Source organism: Augochlora pura, chromosome 1 (assembly GCF_028453695.1).
Source record: "Augochlora pura isolate Apur16 chromosome 1, APUR_v2.2.1, whole genome shotgun sequence".
In the NCBI taxonomy this organism is placed as follows: domain Eukaryota; kingdom Metazoa; phylum Arthropoda; class Insecta; order Hymenoptera; family Halictidae; genus Augochlora; species Augochlora pura.
The window spans coordinates 4,157,910-4,173,674 of NC_135772.1; the positions used below are offsets into that span (position 1 = coordinate 4,157,910).

General features: G+C 40.2%; 1 pseudogene; it reads right to left on the bottom strand.

Moving 5' to 3' along the window:
- Window positions 1-15,191: 15,191 nt before the first annotated feature.
- On the bottom strand, window positions 15,192-15,299 carry LOC144472702 (U5 spliceosomal RNA; annotated as a pseudogene).
- Window positions 15,300-15,765: the final 466 nt, after the last annotated feature.

Genomic DNA, 15,765 nt, shown 5'->3' on the forward strand with positions numbered 1-15,765 from the left:
AATCACAGCAAACCCCCGTAAACAGATGAACAATTATACCGAGCCGGCCGCGAGGTACGAGGCAATTTCGTTCGCGTTGGAAGTTGGCTCGTTGGTCGACGGTAAATCGAAATTTTCCGGTCACGAAACGAAAACGAACGAACACGTAAATCAGCCGCGACGTTTCCATTCTTTCGGCTAAGGAAACATACACCGGTATAACAAGCTTGATTTTTGGGGTGGGTTTTCGTTACTCGCGCTCGCGCGCCGCCATAGAACGACGACGACGACGACGACAGTGTGTCGGGGCGAGGGTTCAGCCCCGACAACCGAATTACGCAATTATTATACTTGCATGAGGAGACCGTGTCCTGAATGGAAAGTCACGCGAGGGACTCAAACAAAGATTCATAGAGCGGCGGCGGCACGGGCCAGAGAGTTTCCGCGTAACGAATCGTCGCGCGCGCGCGGTTCCGTTCGTCTCTGTCAGACGGCAAACTCCACGCGTCTCCATAGATATTCCGTGGGAGGATGATGCTTCTCTCGAAACTCCGGGATATATCGTTCCTCGTCGTCGAAACCAGCCCGATGGCCGGCCGAAAATCCCGAGGCGGACAAATGCAGGATTTTTCTTCGGAATAACAAAACACGCGGATTTATTTACGGAGGAGACTTTTTAGGAAAATGTATTTCGCGCAGAGTATTTTACGCTGGGTTAACCCTTTGCACTCGAGTGGTCAAAAATTGTTCCACCACGTTGCTAAATAATCTCTATAGCAACAAAGATTGCATTTGAGAAATTGTTAAGGTTACGTCGATATGAGAATAATGAGAATTAATTTCGTATGGATAAAATGCATTTTCTAATATAAAATGAATATACTATAAATTAAAGAAATTATTTCAGATTTTTAGATAAAATGCTTTTGAGTGCAAAGGGTTAATAGGTCGAAAACGATGCTTTTCAGTGCCGATTGCAGCGACATAACAACGCGAAGCCTGCTGCAGGCTTGTCCCACGTAAAACCAGAGTCCTCCGAACCCGACGAACGCTCGAATATCATTTCCGCGCGAGGTCGAATCTATTCGAATTAATTAATAAGTTATTTAAACGGCAATAGGGCGCGCTCCGCCGTGCCAATTAACTCCCTGTTCGCGGGAGGGGATAATTAGCGAGAGCGGCGGTCGCCGCCCGATTCCCGTGGATATTAAAGCGCCGGCGAAAAAATTAATTTTTTATGTCCACCGATCCGATACGCTAACGCTTTTCTACTTAAAGTATTTCGACCCTTTCCTAGCTGCCATTTAATTCCGGTCTTTTTCCATCCCGGCAAAAATTCGCGAAACGTTTTTTAATATCAATCTCTTCTGGCAGGGGAGAGGAATTTCAACTATTCGTCGAATCGTTTTGTTGGCCGTCCAATTTACCGGAAGCTAATCGAAAATTGTGGTATGTTGCGCCCGGAGTTTATGGATAGTTAACGGGGGGGAAACATGTAAATTTATTTAATAATGCAATTAGAGAAGGTTGTATAATACGGATTGTTGCCGATAAGCTTTCGGAATGGCAGCCATGATTTATACAATTTACGATCATGCTGGCTCTCCTTCTGGTGTGGGTGCAGCGTACACGTGTGCGCGGTAATATCGCGGAATAAATGTTTGCGATTAATGTTGAGGCTTGTGATTTTATTAGCGAAGCTGCTACGGGTATCGATAACGTTGCGCGTTTCGTTTGACGATTGTTATATTATTGCGTCGATTCGACTGGTTAAGGAACTCTCTAACCTTTACACTGTAACAATGAGGCAGGCTCGTGACGAGAATAATTTAATAAATTCGACAATTGTTTCTATTAATTTGAAAGGAAATTCGAATTTTCTGTGAAATTGGCGAATGAAAGTAAATGCCTCTGATTTAACCCTTTGCATCACGACTCCTTCCACGTTGTGTCCATTTATCTTTAATATTTTTAATAATAGGACTAGATCGTTTTTATTTCTTTTATTATATTTATTTAGTTTCATTTCCAGACTTTAACCCTTTCGATTTAGAAGAAATTAATAATATTCATATTTAGTTGACCTTGCTTGGAACCTTCGTTACATGTCGGACTCTTTATTATAGTGCAAAAGGTTAATTAAGTAAATTATTAATGCTGAAAAATTGCTAATGATCGCAATATTGGAAGAATTCGTAGCTGCAAGTTACCAAGATGTTCCCGAGGGTTATTTAAGGCCGAGTCAGAGTGATCTTCGATACCTAAAGGTAAAATGTTATTATTACCTTGTATCCAACCATTCTACCTACCAAAATCATCCCTAAATCATTAAATCATCTAATACCTACCAAAATCATCCCTAAATCATTAAATCATCTAAATAGAACCTAGAGAAAGGCACGAATAACTAAAGAATACCTTCTACGAAGTCAATGTCTTAAAAATCGTCAATCTCTCGAGCCAGTCGACTATGATCGATCATGATCGACCACCTAATCAACCACCCTACTCAACAGTTCGTCTTTGGAGAACATAGGGCGACCCTTGAAGGGCGACCCTCAAAAAGTAACTCAGTGCTGGCGAGCCGTCGCGATCCCTTGAAACCGACGTGGAAACTACGAAGACTCTTAAACAAAAATCCTAGAGCGTAGGCTTATCAGGGCTTTCGCTGGAGAATCGAGTCCTCGAGGATAAGCTCGAAGAGATCTCCACACCCCCGTGGAACGTCTTCGCGCGGCGCTCCGAAGATCCTGTGGCTCTCTCTCTCCGGGCTGTTGCGTTTAATTTCTGGAAAATTCTAGCCGGCGTTAATTTAGCCGTATCTGCGGGCTAACGTACCGCGAGACCCCCTTTCAGATTATTACATCGTAACCGTGGCTGCTCGGGTCGAACGGCGGAACGACAATCGCGGTTTCAAACAAGGAGTCGCTCGCTCGTTCCGCGAAGAGCTGGATGCAGCTGAAGCTGAAGCTAGATGCAGCTAGACGTAGCTAGATGCAGCTGGATGCTAGCTAGCGCATCCAACTCGCATTCGTAAGATACCGGGCGCTATCGTGGCTCCCCTGCAAGCCCTCCTACATCCTCCATTCGATATCAGCGTATTTACGCGCACACCCCTGCACACACCGACCACCTTCCCTGCCCTGCCCCGTGCTCCACTACCAAGTATATCTCACGACTGCAGCGACATCTAATTTGGCCGTGAAACTTGCGTTTTCAGCTGGAATTATACTATCCTTTCTGATAAGCCGAGTAACGAGCCCTCGATCCACTTCGCCTGCTCTAAACTCGGTCATCTTTGTGTAACATCATCGTTTGAGAAACGCGTTACTAAAAATTAAAAAACGCGTCGCTAAAAATTAAGAAACGCGTCCACCTGCAATTAGACACCCCGTCATTGCAGCGTTAATTTTTTACGGTGTTTCCTGGTCGATCATATGGCTATTATGGATCTTTCAATGGCAGAGATTTATTTCAGTTTTTTGGAATTTTTGTCTGGCTCTTCTTTTTATTGATTTAATTAAATTGGTGATTTTTAAGGTACGTACATTGTTCTGTAACAATTGGAAGATTGCTTGGGTTTATATTATAATAAATGATTTTTATTATAATATATGCTTGAATTTTTGTTATAATATATGCTTGAACTTTTTATTACAATATATGCTTGAATTTTTGTTATAATATATGCTTGACCTTCTTATTATAATATATGCCTGACAGAAATATTTCTATAGTGTCTCATAATAAAAGAGAAAAGATCTGATTAAGTAGGGATAGGGTTAAAACAGAAATAATTCTTTTCAACCCTTATCTGTACTCTGATAAATCAGAGTAGCGACAATCTAAAAAATATTACTATATTCTATTATTTTGTAATCGCTATTCCGTCCTTTTAAGTCAGTCGAAGATCATATTTTTCTGCCAACGATATTAAACAATTGAAATAAAAATACAGACACCGTAAATAAAAAATATAAATCCTAATAAAATAAATCAGCCATCCAACTCTTCCAAAAGTTGATTAAAATCAAAGGACTTGCAATCCTATCATAAAAATACTACAACATGGTGCCAGAACCCAGAACAGAAAAAAGTCGAAGAGATCATCGAGCGCAACCCTCTCCCTCCCTCGCATCATGCATCAGACATCAGCAGAAAAGACAATGGCGCCGCGTTGACATTCTTCGCGCAGAGTTCGCGAACCCTTCGTCCTCGACGCAGGCATCATCCCCCGCCGAAACAACGCACCCCGGATTCTAAGCTGGAAGGATCAAAGGGTGGTGTCATCATCCCCGAAACACGCGTTAAGTAGTCAGCACCGAATAATAAAGGTTCCGAGCGGAGAGACCCCTCGCCTGTCGCGCGTTTCTTCTTACAAGGATTCGCGTCGCCGCTGGCGTTGCAGTTCGCTGGATTATTGCACGGACGGAACGGGAGTATTGCGCTCTGCAAATGACAATTTGTTAGGGTCTCTGGACCCCGACCGCGCTCTCTCTGCCACCCTGTCGCCACCACCACCACCCCCATGCTTTGTCTGCAGGGGGTGTTCCGTTCAGGCGACGGGACCTCCCCTGGAAATATTTCTGGAGCGCTCTAACCCCCGAGTTCTTGGCATCCCGGAGACGCGAAGCCGAGGAAAGCCGGGAGGGTGGCTTTAGGGTGTACTTACAACGTAATTATAATGCCGTTCAATTGTGTAATTGAATTAGGATGTAAATCAAGTACGATGTAATTTAATTAGGTATTTGAATTATTTTGTACATGGAGTGCAATGTAATTTAATTAGGTATTTGAATTATTTTGTAAATGGAGTACGATGTAATTTAATTAGGTATTCGAATTATTTTGTAAATGGAGTACAATGTAATTTAATTAGGTATTCGAATTATTTTGTAAATGGAGTGCAATGTAATTTAATTAGGTATTTGAATTACGATTTGAATTGAATCACAGTGGAAATGGAAGACAATGCCATTTAATCAGGTAATTCAATTAGTGATGCATCAGGTGATACAATTGGTATACAATGTAATTTAATTATGTAATTGAATCCTAATGCAAATGGAATACAATGTAATTTAATTCCATAATTTGCATACGATGCAGATGAAATACAATTACGTAATTAAATTATTATTCAATTGAACGACGATGTAATCGTAACGTAATTATTATACAATGAAATTGAAGTACAATGTAATTGCAAGGTACTTGAAATACTAATACATTGATGTAATTTAAGTACAGTGTAATTCATTTACGTAATGCAGTGGCAATGCAACTAAAGTACAATGTGATTGTAGTATTATCACAATGTGATTCGATGAATTAATGCAATCGCGGTGTAATTCAATGACGTGACGTAATTGCAATGTAACTGGAGTACAATGGAATTATAGAGACTAGGTTCTATGGGAGACAAGAGCGACTTGTTCAAGAAGAGGAGAGATAAATCTACCTGTAAGGGGATGACACCTTCGAAAGCAATATATTTAATATTATATTTAACAAACTAGACGTCCTCGATTGTTGCTAATACAAGGACTAAATCGCAGCCGAAAGGAGCGTCTTTGACGCCGTAACGTCGCCTAACCCTAACGTCGCAACCCTAAAGCAGAGTCGCAACGCCATGAACAGCTACTTGCCAGCCTCGAAGACGGCCGGTTTTATGGGTCGAACCCCTTCGTTTGATGTGTCCGCCGACTAAATCGACTCGTGTGACCCCGGCTGGTCCAGGTGTTAACGTCTCAGGTGAACTGCCAGTCGATGACATTCTCCTTCCTTTCACGATCGGAAGTTCTGAACATAATTAATTAGGCTAGTTGCGCGAACTATTCGGAACAGTTGATAATTAACGTTGCGGAGAATTTTCTTGGCTGTTTGACGGCGAGCGATTTTCAGCCTTTGTACACCTGACGGTAATTCGAGGTACTCTACCGTTATCGAGTCTGTTTACTCGACTTTCCGAATGAATTTCATTCGTAGAATTGACCGTGTAATTGTCGCTGCGATGATGCGTCAACCGTGGAATCATTCGCTCGCGATGTAATCTCGTTATGGGAACAAAATTGCGTTTCGCGAACGCTACTGCTCGAGAGGATACTCTGTGAAACCGGGAAAATTGTCCGAGATCATTTTTACGTCGCTGGAATTTATGGTAAAAAGTTGCGCGGAGAATGTGGTTTAATAAACTCCGTTGATACCGTTCAAATGGCTTGCAGTTCAAAGGGTTAAAACAGGAATTGTTTCGAAGTCTTGTTAATAGAAAAGCTGAGAATATCATTTTTAAGGTAGCAGGAAAATGTTAAAAATATTTACCGAGGTATGTTATTAAATATTTACTAAATTAATTTTTTAATAATTCTGGTAATTCCAAAGAACGAAATTTGTCTTTAGCCATTAATATTATATAATAGACTGCGATTTTTATGCATTTATAAATTAGGAACCATCCTCAATTCACTACTATTATAAAATTATAAAATTCTATAATTACAGAAAATTACATATAATTAAAATTTCCCATTAAAATTCACTACTCTACAGAATTAATCGACCGCTAAATCGTCGATATTTAAACAACCGTAACTCCGTCAGAAAAAATCGTGCAACGACCAGCTTAGCCTCGTTTCAAAGCTGCGAGCTTCTACTATTCTTTTTCCTCGAAGATCTCCTGGCTTCATACACCGGATGGATCACGTAGGTGACTATTATTCGAAAATCGTTCAGCCGGCGACTCTGCGAGCATTTTCACGGACGCTGAGAGAGACAATCTCTCTCCGCGGTGTCTTTGTACTGGTCGAAGATCGACGACAGTCCTTTATAGAGAGCCCTTAAAAATTGCGATACGATTTCTCCAGCCGCGGCTTTATCGGCCGACGAAAGGCCGGCACCCGGCGCGAGGAAGGAATCCATAAAAATTTGCGGCGGATAAAACAAGAATTCCATCACTTACATCGGATTAAATACGTCCGATCGGTTCTATAAATTCCGCGCGGAGCTCGCCGTTACTCGCGGCCCGGGGCCACAAAAGGGTCTTATCGATACCATTATTCTATGCTCCCCGTTTCGTTAATATCCGCCTCTCTTCGAGCCGCGCGCGCGAAAAAAAAAGAAAGAAAGAGTTGTTCGGCGCATCGATCGGCAAAACCAATGAAAATTTCAGCCGGCATACACACGGCAGAGAGAATCGGTCAACGAGATTAAATAAAAAAAAAGATCCCTTTTTCTTCCGAGATCAGCCGTCTAAGGCATCGTGAAAACGCGAGCTCGCGGACCAGCCGATTGCAGGAATCCAATAAACGCACGCTCGCCGTCGTCTCTCGTTCCTGCAACCCTGAGCTAATTACAAGAGGGGGGAGGACGAGAGTGTGCACGGAACCGGGGGGAACCCGAACGATTGATCGGATTTTGTCGAAGTGCGCCGATCAGTGTACAGCTTTCGAGGCTGCTTCTGCCCGGCAGATGCCAATCCACGGTCGACGCTGATGCCCATTGTTGCTGCTGCTTCCTCCCGTCGCTACTCTAACCTTAATACCGGCCAATCAAGCGTCCGCGCCTTGGACGTGTAGCTCTTTCGACCGCGGACTGTAGGAATGCGCCGTGATTGCGGCGAATTTGACTTTGAACGCGCGTCGAAAGAAACGCTTGTTCATACGAAATTTTAGATAACGCGGCTTAACAATTTTTAAATTGTTAGTTTGTAATGTGATATGAGAATTTAATTGTTGATTCATAGTTTATATTATATAGAATGTTGTAGTCTCTTGAGTAAGCCTCGAATGGCTTAAGAAAATAATAATAATAATAATAATAATAATAATAATAATAATAATAATAATAATAATAGATAAATAGAAGTACCATATGGCTAAATATGTATCGTTTCGTTAATTCGTCTATTTTGGATCTACTTATATATTTTAATTAATTATATATTCCACTTAACTACAGATTATACTTAACTATATAAACTTGATCTTATACTATAGTATCTTATACTATAAATAGAAAATTCCAGCTGACCCTATATAAGCCTTGCAAAGGGTTGATCGCTGTAACTGCGACGATAAAAGTACAGCAAGGTTTAAATATTAAATATCGCGTATTAATTACGTATTATTCCAGCATTTTACGAACTCCAAAAATCTGCTAGCAACTAAATAAATAATTCTATCCTACGGAGCCTCCGGAACAATAGAAAATCCGGCTTAGACCGTCCTCGTGAAATAAAAAGTAATCGTCGAAAAATAAATCGTTCGATGGAAAAACTGGCTTTCGACGAGCATAGATCGCTAATCGATGCGAAGCCCGTCGCGTTCTCTGTTTGCCGTCGCCGTGTTTGCATGAACAGGATTGTATATTTCGATCTGAATCGTCTCCTGTATTTACTGTGCAGTTCCAATTATCCGATCGCCGATTATCAGAACCCGTCGTGCATTACTCCCCCCCTGCGCATCTATCCGTTACAAGTGACAGCGGATCCCCGACGATCTCTCTCTCTCTCTCTCTCTCTCTCTCTCTTGATTTTCTCTCTCTCTGACGATTGTTGAAACAGCGGAAAAATTTCAACAAAATATATATCGCGTCGTCGCCCTTGCTGCGCAAACTTTTACCCGGCTAATTAACGACCTAAACCCGGCTTACAATTAATTTCGTGCTCGACAAACATGTTCTACCGACGGAAAATTATTGTTTGTTCGGCGAACAGCGTGCTCTTCGATTTAATTAAACTATGGCGGGGGTAATGTGGGGATCGAAAAATTTTAGGATATGTAATTCGAAGGTTTTGAAAGTTATTTGTTAGAAGTCGAGTGACGCCATTATAATTGTTGTAACTTTACTATTCAAATTTTTCAAACTATTCTAATTTTACTGTATTAACTCAATTGTTCTATTTTTTATTATACTCGTTCTTGTACTGTTTATTGTTATCTGTAGATTTAATTAAATTCATATTTTTTAGGAAGGAATAGAATAATTCTTTGGTTCTCGTGGAAAATCAGCGTGTTAAATTATTGTAAAATCACGGTATCAAGATTTCCCCGTGGAATAAAGCTTTTCCAACAGCGTTTTGGTTCCGGTCACTGGCTGGCTGTTGCTGCCCCGGTCACTCCCAATTGACGCCGATATTTAATTACAGAACTATGCGCCGTTGAAAATGATCGAAACGCAGCGCCGTCAATATTTCGATTCGCAAATTAACTTGACGTTGCGTCGCTGACAAAAGTTTGCTTTTAGCGCCGCTCTCTCCGCTCGCTGTGCGGGCGAATTAATCGTCGTCATTTCGCGTCATCAATGTTCGTGTGATCAACATTCTCTGAATTAAAATTCCCTGAATTAAAATTTGCAGAATTAAAATTCTCTGAATTAAAATTCTCTGAATTAAAATTCTCTGAATTAAAATTTGCAGAATTAAAATTTCCTGAATTAAAATGTGCAGAATTAAAATTCTCTGAATTAAAATTTGCAGAATTAAAATTCCCTGAATTAAAACTTGCAGAATTAAAATTCCCTGAATTAAAATTTGCAGAATTAAAATTTCCTGAATTAAAATTTGCAGAATTAAAATTCTATAAATAAAAACTCTACGGATAAAAATTCTCTGGATCACTATTCTATGGATCAAAATTCTGTGGATCACTATTCCCTAAATTAAAATTCTCTGGATCAGAATTCTCTAAATTAATATCCACTGCATCAAAATTCCCTAAATTAAAATTCTCTGCATCAGAATTCTCAGAATTAAAATTCTCTGAATGAAAATTCTCTCGAACAAAATTTACTGTATTAAAATTCACTGGATCAAACTTTATAGGATCAAAATTTATGGAATAAAAATTCTCTGAACCAAAATTTATGGAATAAAAATTCTCTGAACCAAAATTTATGGAATAAAAATTCTCAAAACCAAAATTAATAGAATAAAAATTCTCGCGATCTAAAATTCTGTTTCTCCAAATTTTCCCTGCTATTTTCATCGCGAGATTATTTCGTTTAAACAATGCATTAAATTTCTCCGTTTATATCCCGAGAATACACAGACTAAAAATTGTCTAAATAAATTCTGTAAAATGCATTGACTTTTAGAGAACCGAAAAGCTATTTTTGCAGCAACGTACTCCTTTCGCTAGTAATTCTAATAAATTCGAAAAAGCCTATAGTAGCATCTCGATGTACATATTTCCCTCAGTTATTGTTATCGTAAACGCATAAACCCCGCGGTTTATACGTCGCAGTTCGATTAACAATTTATTGAATAGAAATGTACTGTCGAATTCATTCGATTATACTAGCATCGCTGCGAAATTTTTATCAATTTACTACTGACTGCGAATTTGATATACATTTATAGAATATACCGGGTGTTCCCTAAACTTTTGCACAGAATTTGTTTTCCAGTCATTAACCTAATAGAAGCAAATATTTTTATACAGTAAATATACAGTAAAAATAGCATACTTCATTAACACGAACGATTAGGATAATATAAAATCCAACCCCTAAAATAACAAACTATAAAGCACAACTTATTGCAATGCACATAGGACAATTATTTCTCAGCCAAAAAATCGCCAGTTCTCCCCCATTTATTTTTCAACGTTCGAAACAAATTTTTCCGAATCGAACAAATCCGTGGAATTTGATGTCGCGCCTTTTTCGCCTAATTCCGATCAGATTCGAATAAAAACCGAGAAATTAATCAACGGCAAGTTACGACAGCGTTTATTCGACGGTGCAAAAGCAAAAACAAAGATCGTTGTTTTAATACCCGGCGTCCACCGTGGATCGTTCATTGTCCAGAGGGACGCGGTCGCGTTTCGCACGCAGTCGTAATGCCCGACGCGATTTCCTCCCGGCGATGTTATTTCCTTTTCGGTAAATCAGAATGGAACACGACGGGGACGTCCGGCTCCGCAATATTATATAATATAAAATCGTCGGAACGGCGTGGCGGAATGCGGCGCGGCGCGTGCATGCGGAATTTATTGCGAATCGCGAGACGCATCGGCTCGGCCGCGTTTTATCCCATCAGACGAAAGTGGGACGATAGTAAATTTAACAATGATGGTCAACTGACCGGTTTTACAATTTTTATTTCATAATTGTTAGGAAGAAGGTGGTGGTACTATTCAAAAATTTTTAATGCATTTCTTTTGTCAGATATAAGGAATGCGGTGAATGCGGAATTTATTGCGAATCGCGGGACGCGTCGACTCGAGCGCGTTTTATTCGCCACGCGAAAGTAGGATGCTTTATACTAAACCTAACAACGCTGGTCAAGTGAACAATTTCACACTTTTTAATTCATAATTATTAATTTCAAGAAGGCGCTTCTATTAAAAATTCCCGAATGCATTTCTTTCGAATTTACAAATTTTATTTAAACCTCGGTGAATTTAATGTTAAACATTAATAGAATTATTTTGCAATATATCGATCTCTTTAAATGATCAATCATTGATCTTCATTTGCCGGAAATTCGACTTTAATTCGCGTGTAAAGAATAAATATAATTAACGCTGTACTAACACTGTGATCAACACTGTGCGAATTATTAAACAAATCAGCCGATTTTTCGGCGTTATGAAATTATGTAGCAGCTTACTCGCGTCCCCGTTTCGATCCTAATCTCGCGGATTAATCCGCGTAGAATCGCGGTTCAAGTGCTCGAGGTATAATGCTATCTTTCGGCGAATAATTTCGGGGCGAGTGCCGCGGATTAAGGGGGCCCGCAGATAACGCGATCTTTACGATTTTATTTGGACGGAACCGTGAGGCGGATTTTTCCCCGATTACTTTGTACAGTTTCTCTCGCGTCCTACAAACGTGCGATAATTTTCCCGGTTGAAAATTTACGATAAATATATAGATGCGTATAAATTTTTGTGGGAGACTGTCGACGATGGAATGCAAAGGGAGCTCGATATTTTATTATTAAGAGGGGACGAAATATTTGCAGCGTTTCTTCTAAAATACGGAAATCTTGTATTTTTATTCTGCAAAACAGGGGACGAATAAAAATTTGTTTGTTGTTTCAATGGTTGCAAAAAGCTGGGAATAATGTAGCGTCGTTCTTAGATTCTTCTGATCTCTTTGTCGGACTGTGTTTCGTTTATATATTTTAACAATGAATGCGTAAAATCCGCGGTGTGGTTTTTATCAAATATTTTCGTCGTATTTGACAATTTTTACAGAGTTATTGTACATGACGATTATTTAGTAGAAATTGATATATATGTTTATGCAATTGCAAGTTGCTGTATTCTTCGATTATTCTTGTAATTAGAAACGTGCAACGTTAGGAATATTCTAAATTATTTTAATATAGTTTCTTCACATAATTAATTACACAGTTGATTATATAGCTACTTACACGCTAAATTAAATATTTAATTGTATTTATATAACTGTCAATTGTTTTATTTATTTTGTTCTATTATATAACTATAAATCATATAACCACACGCTAAATTACGTAGCTATTTGAACTCAAAATTATATATTAAATTGTATAGCCATTTATACAGTTAATTGTGCAGTTATTTATTCAGCTATCGCACAGTTAATTATATAATTAATCGATAAAATAAATAAAGCATTCATATACTTAATTTATTAATACACACATTACCCCCAAAATCATATCTTTTTTAAATTAATTAATTCCTAGTGTTAAGGTTCCATCAAGGTGTTACTATAATATAGCAATTGAAATCAGTCGATTAAAGGGTTCGCCGTTAAGAAGCAAGTGCGACGAAGCGAAACGATGTTCTATTAGACCTGGTCACCGAAGCCGTGGTGTAATTATCCCGACTACTCGACAAAGCAGCGAATCGAAAGGCTGAAGCGCGAGCCGTGCCCGCGGACAGCCGTAAAATAATATTAATAAAGCAGCCGGGCGTGGCGCGCAGCCGTTCGATCATTTTTAATTTCTCGTTCGGGGCTGTCGCCGACGCGGCGTACAGCTGATATTGCCGGCTCGCATTTTGCCATTCATATATCGAAAAGTGTTGCCCCCGGTCGATTTATATTCCGGTGCCATTCGCCGGAGGGGGGTGGAGGGCGAGGGGGGGGGGGGGAGGAGGTTGCCGTATTGGTTCCTCTAGATGGATTCCTTCAAACCCCGAATCGGGAAACTTTCATATTGCTGTTGTCGCCGCGAGTGTTCCTCCGTATTTCGACTCTATCGACGAAGAAATATCGGGACAAGCCCTGTCCGACCACGAGATACGAGGACCTTGGCCGAACAATAAGCGTCTAAACAATGCAAGAGTATTTTATGTCACGCGAGAAACGGCTGCATTGGTATCGGGGTGTTAATAGTTGAATAAGCGATCTAATTACGATAAAAAGTAATTAGACACCTCTTTTGGACGGAATAGGGTCATCAAAACTGTGCTGAATGACTGGAATTTATTTCATTATTTATATCTATTTATTTAATTATTTTTTCGCTGCAGAAACTGCTCCAGAATTGCAGCTTGAGAAGCGGTGATTATTCGAGCCTCGTAGCTCGGTTTTATAATTGTTGTTAATTGATAAAGTGTATTCATACTATTTTATTTTCCTGTAGAAAATAAAATTTTATATAAAATATTTTCCTGTAGAAAATAAAATTTTATATAAATAATATTTTCCTGTAGAAAATAAAATTTTATATAAAATATTTTTATATAAATAATATTTTCCTGTAGAAAATAAAATAGTCAACTCAACTGTCTCTAAGTAGATTAGCCAATCACCTCTCGCTACCCACCCTTTCGTCCGCCAAAGAAATCTCGGAAAATCTGATTTCTTCGGGATCCAGCAATCTAGCAAACGGATCGGACGCATTAAAATGAGCGCGGCAATAAACCTGTTCACCGGAGTGAACCAGTGACGCAAGTTTCCCAATAAACGCGGGATCGTTCGAAATAGTTACCGAGCGCGGGAGTGAGGCGCGCGCGCGCGCCGAAAGAATCGGCGTATTTCTCGGAGTCCCATCGACGTTCAGCGGATCGCAACTTTTCAGCGAAGGAGAGGATCGCCGTGGCCAACGAACCGTGGCCTCTGGCACACGACTACTCGCGCCACCCTTCTACTCGCCCCTTTCCTAGCAGCCCTGTAACTCTAGCCGGCCGACAATGACTTATACATCCAGCTGTATCCGATTGTGGTCACCGTGGAAGACCGGGGCGTTCACTCGGCCGAAAAATTTTACGATACGGTATTACACTTGGAAAACAGGCTGCCGCGACGCAGGGGTTCGTAGAGGAAGACGTAGGAACGCCGTCGTCGTCGTCGTCGTTGTCGTTGTCGTAGACGGAGCAGCCGCGAAAGGGGCTGCGTTTTATGGCCACGACGGCTACCCCGTTCAATTGCCCATTAATAGCCGCGCAAGTGAACGCGGGCTGTGATTGCGAGCCCGATAAAAATTCCCTCGGCCGGGCTGAGACCCCCCTTAGTTCAACCCCCCCCCCCCCCCCCCCCCCCCGGGTTTTATGGGCCAAGTTCGGGTACCTCCGGACGAGTTCCCTTTCGCGTGAGTTAAAGCGAAACCATCTGCGACTCTACGCTGCGAAATTCAACGATTTATACGCCCTTCTAACCCTTAACCTTAACGTTTCAACCCCTTAACCCTTGTCGCGGCGGGTCCGCGACTGTTATTGACAGCGATACATGGTGCTCCGATCTCGTCTTCAACCCCTTGAACAACCATAATTTAGATTCGCGCGGTGGGGGGTCTAAAATTGTGCGAGGATGTTGAGAGGATCGTCTATAGATGATTCAATTGTTTTACCGTTAAGTTATTTTAGGGAAATTAATTGTTCTGGATTCTCAGAAATATCAATTTCAACCCTTAGTAAAATCTAGTTTGACAAGATTAATGATAATAAAATATTTAGAGAACAATTTTTGAATAATTTAGCCAGTCTGGGTTACTTTAACAAGTGCATTAAAATTATTTGGTCGTTCTTCGTTGTTAAAAAATTAATAACGTTACTCAGAATGTTAAAACGGTAATATTGAAAGAAATGCGCTAAAATGTATCTCTAAGACCCTCCACCCTATCAATAATTCAATTTACTTAATTCCAGTAAATTAAATGTATCTAAATATAGTAATTAAATATGTCTAAGTACAATATATTTCTTTCTCACATATCTAAATATTTAAATACCTAAATATATATATAAATACATTTATATTTATATCTGACCCCTGGTACAATATTAGTCTCAATATTATAATAGACACATCAATTATTCCCCTCCATGGAAATCTTTAGTAAAAGGCGAAAGATTTATACGCTTTTTGAAGGGAAACCAGTGTCAGATTATGTCAGGTTATGTTAGTCTCAATATTAAAATCTAAACCACCCCGAACAACATAACCTAATCAAAGCTACCACTCCGCAAGACACCGTTGAAAATACAAATCAATCTAACCCCCTTAAAACCACAAATCAATCAACCCCCTAAGCCCAATATACATAAAACAACACAGCGAAATCCACAGAGCCATCAATTCCGCCCCTTAGAATCTACAAAACGAACTCCACAGCTCAAACAGACTCCATCCATCAAAAATATCAAAAATATCAAAAAACCAAGGAGTTTCTAAACAAAGTATCAAATTCGCCGGTAAAGTCCGTGAAGGAGGAAGAGGGCATTGGAACGAGGAGGGTCCAGTTCGACGTCCAGGGACGTGTCAGTATCGCCCGGGCACCGCCGCCGCCGCCGCGACGATTAATCACCGGGGCGAGCGAAGCGGCGCGGAAACCGGGCGCGGCGCATCGGA